This window comes from Pipistrellus kuhlii, unplaced genomic scaffold (assembly GCF_014108245.1).
Source record: "Pipistrellus kuhlii isolate mPipKuh1 unplaced genomic scaffold, mPipKuh1.p scaffold_m20_p_11, whole genome shotgun sequence".
Classification (NCBI taxonomy): domain Eukaryota; kingdom Metazoa; phylum Chordata; class Mammalia; order Chiroptera; family Vespertilionidae; genus Pipistrellus; species Pipistrellus kuhlii.
Window position 1 is genome coordinate 28985468 of NW_023425416.1, and position 7953 is coordinate 28993420.

The window sequence follows — 7953 nt, forward strand, 5'->3', positions numbered from 1 at the left end:
TCATCAACTCTCTGGTAAGCTGTCTTTCCTCCCGGAAAAAATGATTGCTGAAGGAAAAATCAAGCAAAGTGATCCATGAAGGAGGAGGATGCTGAGAGAGGAGAACACGAGCCCGCAGAATTAACAATATGAGAGAACGAAAGACAGTCAGGCCTAGTTTCCTTCTCAAGAAGGGCCTAACACACCTCCCCACACATGTACATCCCAGCCCATACAAACTCTCTAAAATTTATTGTGTTGAGATATTTCTATGCACAGATCCCATCCAATCACCATGATCATGGTTTTCTTTTCATAACTGTTGATTTTTTCACTGTGTCCATGAATTGAATCAATAAAGGTTTTGAGAACCTTCCATTACAGGTCCCACTGGACTGACTCCAACTAACCATTGAGACAGTAAAACCAGAGAAACAGTGGCAGAGAATGCCTTTGACTTACCCTGGAGTAGAGGGTGTGAGAGCCTTCAAACACACTTACATCCTCATGACCCATCAGTTCTGCTTTTCACCACTCACTTCTGCATGTTGGACTGCGACTGATGAATCACCAACTGCCAATGACAAAAAATGAATGAATGCATTAGACCTGTGGTCGGCAAACTGTAGCTTGCGAGCCATATGTGGCTCTTTGGCCCCCTTGAGTGTGGCTCTTTCACAAAATACCACGGCCTGGGTGAGTCTGTTTTGAAGAAGTGGCGTTAGAAGAAGTTTAAGTTTAAAAAATGTGGCTCTCAAAAGAAATTTCAATTGTTGTACTGTTGATAGTTGGCTCTGTTGACTAATGAGTTTGCCGACCACTGCTTAGACCAAAAGACCAATAACTTCAGGTCCCCATCCACTGCTCAAGTGAATTTGTTAAAGTAGGCTGAGTGCTTAACATAGACCCCAAAACATGTAATGGCTCAAATTTAAAAAACAACAACACTTTGTTCCTAGTTCTTCCTTACATACTGGACAGGTAAACAGGCCAGCCAATGGACTGAGCCTCCCTGTTCAGTGACGTAGGCACCCAGGCTGACAAAAGTCCTTCCATCTTTAAAACATGATTTCCAAGTTTGCCCTCGGGTCCTTTCCACTCCAGCCTGTGACCTCAGATTTAGAGTTCTGGGTGAGACTGGTTATTTAACAAAAAAGTCGTTGTTTCCTGATTTCCTTATCTTTAAAATACCCTGCTTCCCAAGGGGTCAGTATGAGACTCAAAAACGAGACCTACCACCCTTCACTACAATAAGCAGGCAGAGCACCTGGCTTCTTGATAAAATGCAGATTCCGATTCGGTAGGTCCTGGGTGAAGCCTGAGATTCTGATTGCTAACAAGCTCTCAGATACCAGTGCTGTTCTCGGACCACACTTTAAGTAGAAAAGAGAGGAAGAACTAGAGAACATTTTTCTAAACCACAAAGTGATTTTCAGATATAAAGAATGATTATCCTGGCACCGGCTGTGATTATAAATGAATTCCCACCCAGCCAGCATGTTTAAGACATGGTTAGTCTAGGTTCCAAAGAGAATTTCACAGTCACAGGACTTAGAACTTCAAAGAATTTCAGTGGTCACTGCTCTTTTCTTATGTTTTTCCAGACAAGAAAGCAAACTCAGAGAAGTCAATGATGCCTCTCAAATCTCACAATAACTCAGTGAACTGGGACCAGAATCCATCAATTTGACATCTTCCTGTTATTACATAAACTCAATTGGCAACAATCTTCTGAAGAAGAAAGGATAATTTTTATTCTTCTTCTAAATCAAGAACAAATACTACTCTGACCCATATCCAAAAAAGTACCAGACGGTGGGTGGCATTCACCAACTTGGGTCACCACAGTACCAAATGTCAGCAACCTGACACAGGACAGACATCAAGAGATGTTCAGGAAAGTGATCTTCAAAATGTAGTGATATCCAAAGTTATGCCTCACTTGTCCAAAAGGTGACTTGAACACAAATTGACTTCTGTATACCTTCTGGGGGGGGGGGGGGGGAGAGACAACAATTTTTATTTTCAATATATACAAATTCTGAGTCACTCCTATTTGGGAACAATTTGAAAAAGAGAGAACCTGGGGATCAAACAGAAAGGGAGATAAAATAATTCATCAAGCAGGAGCAGTGGTTTTTGTGGCAAACCCTAGGGGTAAATAAAGGAATCCTGAGATCTTTTATCCCTGGCATGTAAATCATTTTGCATCTCTGAGATCATGGTACTAGAAAGTAAACTGTTAGGGCCTCAGAAGTGAAAGAGAGTAGTCAAAAACTCTTAAGTCATAAGTCAGAAAGGCATTGATTTGCCTGGAAATCAAAGCAGATTGGGAAAGAAGGGAGGCTCATAGTAGGCATGTCATCTCTAATAAAGCAATGTGAATTTTAAAGTATTTTGGGAAATGAAGAGAAGTAGTTATTGAGAAAGAGATGACAAATGGAAATCAATACTTACATATCCACTATCAATTTAAGATGGTGAAGTGCTATTGCTAGCATCCTCATTTAGTGAGCAATTTTAAACATTTTAATAAAAGTAAAATGTTCTAACAAGTTTGACAGCTTACTTCTGTATTCCAACCCCAAACCCTCTTCCACCTTAATTTCTTCAGCACCTCAAAAATTCTCCCATCCTGGCAAATTTCCAGAACCTACTGTAGAATTTTTACCTCATTTTTTGTGCCACAGTCCCTTTTGGCAACCTGTGGAAATCTAAGAACCACCTCAAAATAATGTGTGAAATGTATGGAGAAAATATGTATGATTACAAAGAAAGTCAACTGTACAGAAATACTCTCCTATCCACACAGCCCTCAGAGCTCCAAGGACCCCACTTAAGAACATCTGATTAGGGAATAACTCTTCCATGATGATGAAAGCTTTTTCTTATGGGAAATTTTATGCAGAAAAGTTTTAAAAACCCAAAGATGTATAGTACAGAATCCTGCTCAGGATTAGTCAGTGAATAAAAGAATGAGCCACATAGAGAAGTCTGACCTTGAATGTCTACCCAAACTCAACACTATTTTTGCTGTGGCTTTAAAATCCTACACTAAGTATTTACTCAGGATTTTTTTTTTTTTTTTTTTTTTTTGCACCTGCCATCAGTACACAGAATCCGTATATAGATTCTGTGTACTGATGGCAGGTGAAGAAAGGCAACATTGGAGAAAGGAATTCAGGCGAATCCTTGCTTGGTCCTAATTCTCTAACCAGTTCTCTGCCATTAACTAGCTCTATTAGCTTGGTCAAGTCACTCAGTTCTGAGTTGAACGTCCCTGTCTATACAATGAGAAGGTTGAGTTAAACCATCTCTAGGACTTCTTAAGACTCTGAATTATTAAGGCTCTAAGGCAATGCACAATAATTTCTCTGAGAAGAAATATTAGTGAGATTTCTTGTTTTTGTTCTATGTTCACAATACGAAAATACATTCTAGATGAGAATTTTTCAGAGCCTTCAGAAATACCTTATGCAAATCACCTAGCCATAGAATTTTCGACTTGGAAGAAATTTTCAGAGCCTTCACCAAACCCAGTGAGCAGATGAGAAAACTGAGGTTCAGAGAGGCAAGAAGATTGACTTGAGGTCACAAAATGAGGCAATGCGAACATACTGTTGCGACTACTGCCATTTAGCCTGGGCAGCATTTTAGGATTAGGCGTTGATAGTACAAACCAGCTCATCAGCTCACTTGAAGAGAGACAGAAATAAACCTCAAATAAGCTGAGCTATGGGAGAACTTCACGAGAAAGCAGGTGACTGGGGTGCTGATACTCAGCAGCAGTGCCCTATTGCACAGATGGGGTCAAAGCTGAGGCTCTCGTAGACTCTGTAACATCACTGGCAACATCACACATCTCCCTCAAATATCATGGCCGCAAAGTCCATTTCGAAGAACCATCAATTACAAAGAATATAGAATAACTTTTTCAAAAGAGGGGGATGGGTGAATGAACTCTGGCTAATGAGGTCAATAAAACCAAAGTTCAAGAGCTGGATTGTTAATACATTTTTGAAAAGACTACATCAGTTAAGAATATCTAAAACGGCCAAAGCCGGTTTGGCTCAGTGGTAGAGCGTCAGCCTTCGGACTGAAGGGTCCCATGTTTGATTCTGGTCAAGGGCATGTAACTTGGTTGCGGACACATCCCCAGTAGGGGGTGTGCAAGAGGCAGCTGATCAATGATTCTCTCTCATTGATGTTTCTAACTCTCTATCCCTCTCTCTTTCCTCTCTGTAAAAAATCAATAAAATATATTTAAAAAATAATAAAATAAAATGTAAAAATTCCTAAGAAATATTTTAAGAAGAAATGGATTCCGAATAATTTTGACCTATCTTCTGCGGACACCACGAAGATAATACTTAGCCAGCATTATTTTTACTTACTAATGCCCTCACCACTATCTTCAGAGCATGTAATGATCAGCTATTGGTCAGTTTTAAAAGTCATCTCCACAGTCTAAGAGTGTCGACGAGTTTTACATGTGAAGAATTACTGACTATGAAATTGTTGGAAATTCTGATCTAATTATGATTTCAACCTCATTCAATTAACCAAAAAAGATATCTGCCACATGCTTTTAAAACCGGCACTACACTGGGTGCTCATCAGTTTATCCTTTGCCTTCTCTCCTAGGACACATATATACAACCAGCAAAGTAATCACACCTACCCCTCAATTCCCCACAACAGACATTATTCCTACCTTATATAAATAGTTCAAACTTTCTTTCTTTCTTTCTTTCTTTCTTTCTTTCTTTCTTTCTTTTTATTATTATTTTTTTTTAAAGATTCTCTTTGACTAAGAGCTGACACAGCCTTTCAAAATCTTCTAGACTGGAGGCCACACACCGCAGGTTTGCCAGCTCCGTCATTCAGCTCCTCCAGGAATTCCCAGAGGCAGCAGTGCCACCTCCTGGTAGGGACGGCACAACTTGTTTTCTGGAAGCCCTTGAGTGACATGAGCCAAGGACCCGAAAGAATGGCAGCCTAGATCCGTGCCTTTGTGAGCCTTTCCTTTCCACAGCACATTACAAGCATAACTGATGCTTATGACCCGAGCCACAGGGCCTCCGCAGGAGACTCGTTCGCGAAAGGCAGGTCTTCTGGAAGCAACGGGAAGCCCAGCTGGGCTGGCCAGTAAATGAGGCAGCTCTGCCTGGAAATGCCTCCTCCAGGCTCCAAAGGCAAGCAGCAGAGCCTCACTGAATTAAACATTCCCTGGCTCTCCTTTGCCCCCAGTGCTCTCTATCAGATGATCTCACCAGGGCCCTACCTGTGGCAGTGCTATTCCGCTCTCTCTTACAGCCTGTGTCCCAGGGAAGGCCCTCAGACGCTTCTCAACGTGAAGGCTCTGATAGTCACACAATGTGACACAGATCCCGCTCAAAGGACACTACTGCTTAGGCATGCAGGTCGGGCTCTAATCTCTCTCATTCACTCTCCATCCTCCCCGTCCCTGACCCAGGGGACAGAAACGACGGAGAGGAAATGATTTTGTTGTTGCTCTGAAAGCAACACGAGCGGGCTTTTATTGAATCAGAGAATAAAACCTTGTCCTGTAGGTCACTGAGGTGCGTTGCTTCCTTCAGAATGAACTAAGCCTGCCAATCTCCCTGTTTTCCCCTGGGTAACCTAATAAGTGTTCCTCAACCTTTTCAAAACCCCTGCCTCCCTTCCACAGGCTGAACATAAATACCGCATGCCCTCTGTGCAGTTTATATGAACAAAGATGACATTTAAGAAAAACATGGAAGCATACCTTTCAAACTGTATCACCTACCCCACATTCAGAATTCCTCCCCCCCACCCCTGCCCCGCATCGCATACCAGCTAAAAACAAATCACTGACAATTTTTTAAAGCATCCCCATTAATTTTCTTTATGCTCCAATCTCTCAACATATACTTCACTAGGGTTATTTGTTCTATTCCCGACAAGCTTTGCAGCTACTTCTCCTACTTTCATTCACCTCAGCAAAATCACCAAAAGTTGATTTGCTGTAACTGATAAATGCTAGGTCTGACTTCCCCCCTAACAGATTTAACTATTCCCTCTTCCCTTCGTGTTAACTTGCCAAGTAAATTAATTTCTCAGCATGTGTAGACATTTCACCGGCGTGAGTATCTTTGATGTATGAAAAATCGCATTGTTTCCCCAAAACACCAAACTTTGTACAGGGAAGGTAAGAAGAGTAAGTAATAAAGGGGCTTTGAAACATATTGGGATGTCTTGGAGAAATCAGGTAAAGAAGATTCTTGTCCACCTATGCCAGACTAAGTTCTAAGTGGATTACAGTGAAACTCTAGAACACAGTAAAATCTTCCGAATGACAGTTAGTAGAACCATTTCTTACCGAATAGAATACGTACTAGATACATCGACTAAATTAACACACTAGTTAACCAGTGGAAAAGGGAATGAACTTTGTATATTCCACCGTAGGATGCACAGCATGCCCTTGCTACTGCAGATCTGGGGGGGAAAGAGGAAAGTGAGGCAAGAGGATGCCTTGTACACACCCTCCCTTTTTAAAGTATCACTTTTAAAAAGACATCCCCACTCCACAGCACGCACACTGCTTCTGGCACCCAAATGGTCTTCCTTAAACACCCACTTTTCCAAGAATGAAGGAGGTCTGAAGACGTGTAATTTAGACCCTGCCTTTCCTTCTCCCTACAGGCCATTAACACTGAAAATAATTACTCGCTTGGCCAGCCCCAGAAAAACCTCCGTTTACAGAGATTACCACCCCTTCCCCCGACTCCCCCCTCCGCCCCGCAAACCCGTCTTCTTCAAGAATCTCCGTGTGACGGGCTGGTCTGCAGTTCACTGCAGGCATTTCCCTCCATACAATTCCCCAATCATCAGCGTCACTGCCACTGTAATTCCTTTTTGTAGCCTCTCCTATACACTTGCTCTATCAGTAGTAACCCAACTGCTTAATTTTTTTTTTCTTTTTCTTCTTCCTCCTCTTAGCGACTATCTGGATTCCTCGAGCAGGTTTCAAGCCTTCGGTTCCCCTGCAACTCCGGGGTGAGCGCTCGCGTGCAGGTCCAGGGAAGCCTCTGGAGGGGCAGCCCGGGCTGGGGGCACCGGTCCTGCCCCCAGCTCGCCCGCACGGCTGCCTTAGGAATTCGGCTTCGCCCGCCGCCGGGTTAGTTCGAGTCCCGCGGCTTGGCCAAAGTGACACTAACGTTTTTGTGTTTTTTTTTTCCCCCCTCTCTCTCCGCTCGCACGTGTGGCAGGTCCCACTGCAGGAAAGCCATCTGCCCCCGGCCCCATCCCTGGTCCCACGCCCGGGACGCTCCCACCCCAACACCTTCCCCTGGACCCGGGGAGGGAGCCGATCACAGCATCCCTCCGGGCGGGGAACAAAGGCGGAGAAGAGACTGCCAGGTGGGCAGCGACCCACGGCGGACCAGTCCCCGCGGAGAACAGAATGGGGAGGTGCATGAGAAGGAAAAAGGGAAACCGAGGCACCGAGAGGGGTGGTGGCGGAGCCGGGGTCTGCATCTTCCCCTAGCGGTGCTCCTCGGGCGGGCGGACCCCAGATCGCTCCCCCGCCAGCCCAGCCCTACCCGTCCCGCTCGCCGGCATCCGGCCTCGGACAGGCTGGGGGACGCCCCGCGGCAGCGCTCACCTCGGGACAAGCGCTCCGGCTCCTCCGACGGCTCCGGAGAAAGCCCGCCGCACGCGCACGCGCACTCGCGTCCTCGCGCCTTCACGCCCCCGCGACGCTCGGGCGCGCGCCTCGGAGACCAGCCCTGTCCGTCAGCGTCTGCGAGAGCCAATCCGGTAGCGCGGGAGGCCCGGCGCCGGTCACGTGGTCGGTGCAGCCAATCACCGAGTGCCCTCGGCAGCAGCCTCTCCGATGTCCCTGGAGGTTGGGTTGCTACCCAGTGGAGCCGGTGCGGAGGCAGGCACAAAGGGTTGGGTCTCTGTTTTTTGTTTTTTGTGTTTTTG

At 45.0% G+C, this 7953-nt stretch overlaps 1 protein-coding gene across 4 annotated transcripts in view; it reads right to left on the reverse strand.

Moving 5' to 3' along the window:
* The window catches only part of TMEM108 (transmembrane protein 108), a 218600-nt gene extending 210877 nt beyond the window's left edge, over nt 1–7723 (reverse strand). For 2 of the 4 annotated variants that reach the window (XM_036431447.2, XM_036431445.2), the window contains exons 1-2: nt 7631–7723; nt 442–553 (exon numbers count right to left, since the gene is read on the reverse strand). The gene's annotated coding sequence lies outside the window, so the exon portion shown is untranslated. Of the gene's footprint in view, nt 1–441; nt 554–7568 lie in introns of all 4 variants that reach the window. The other 2 variants (XM_045579282.1, XM_036431446.2) reach the window with 1 other exon arrangement.
* Between the last annotated feature and the right edge of the window lie 230 nt (nt 7724–7953).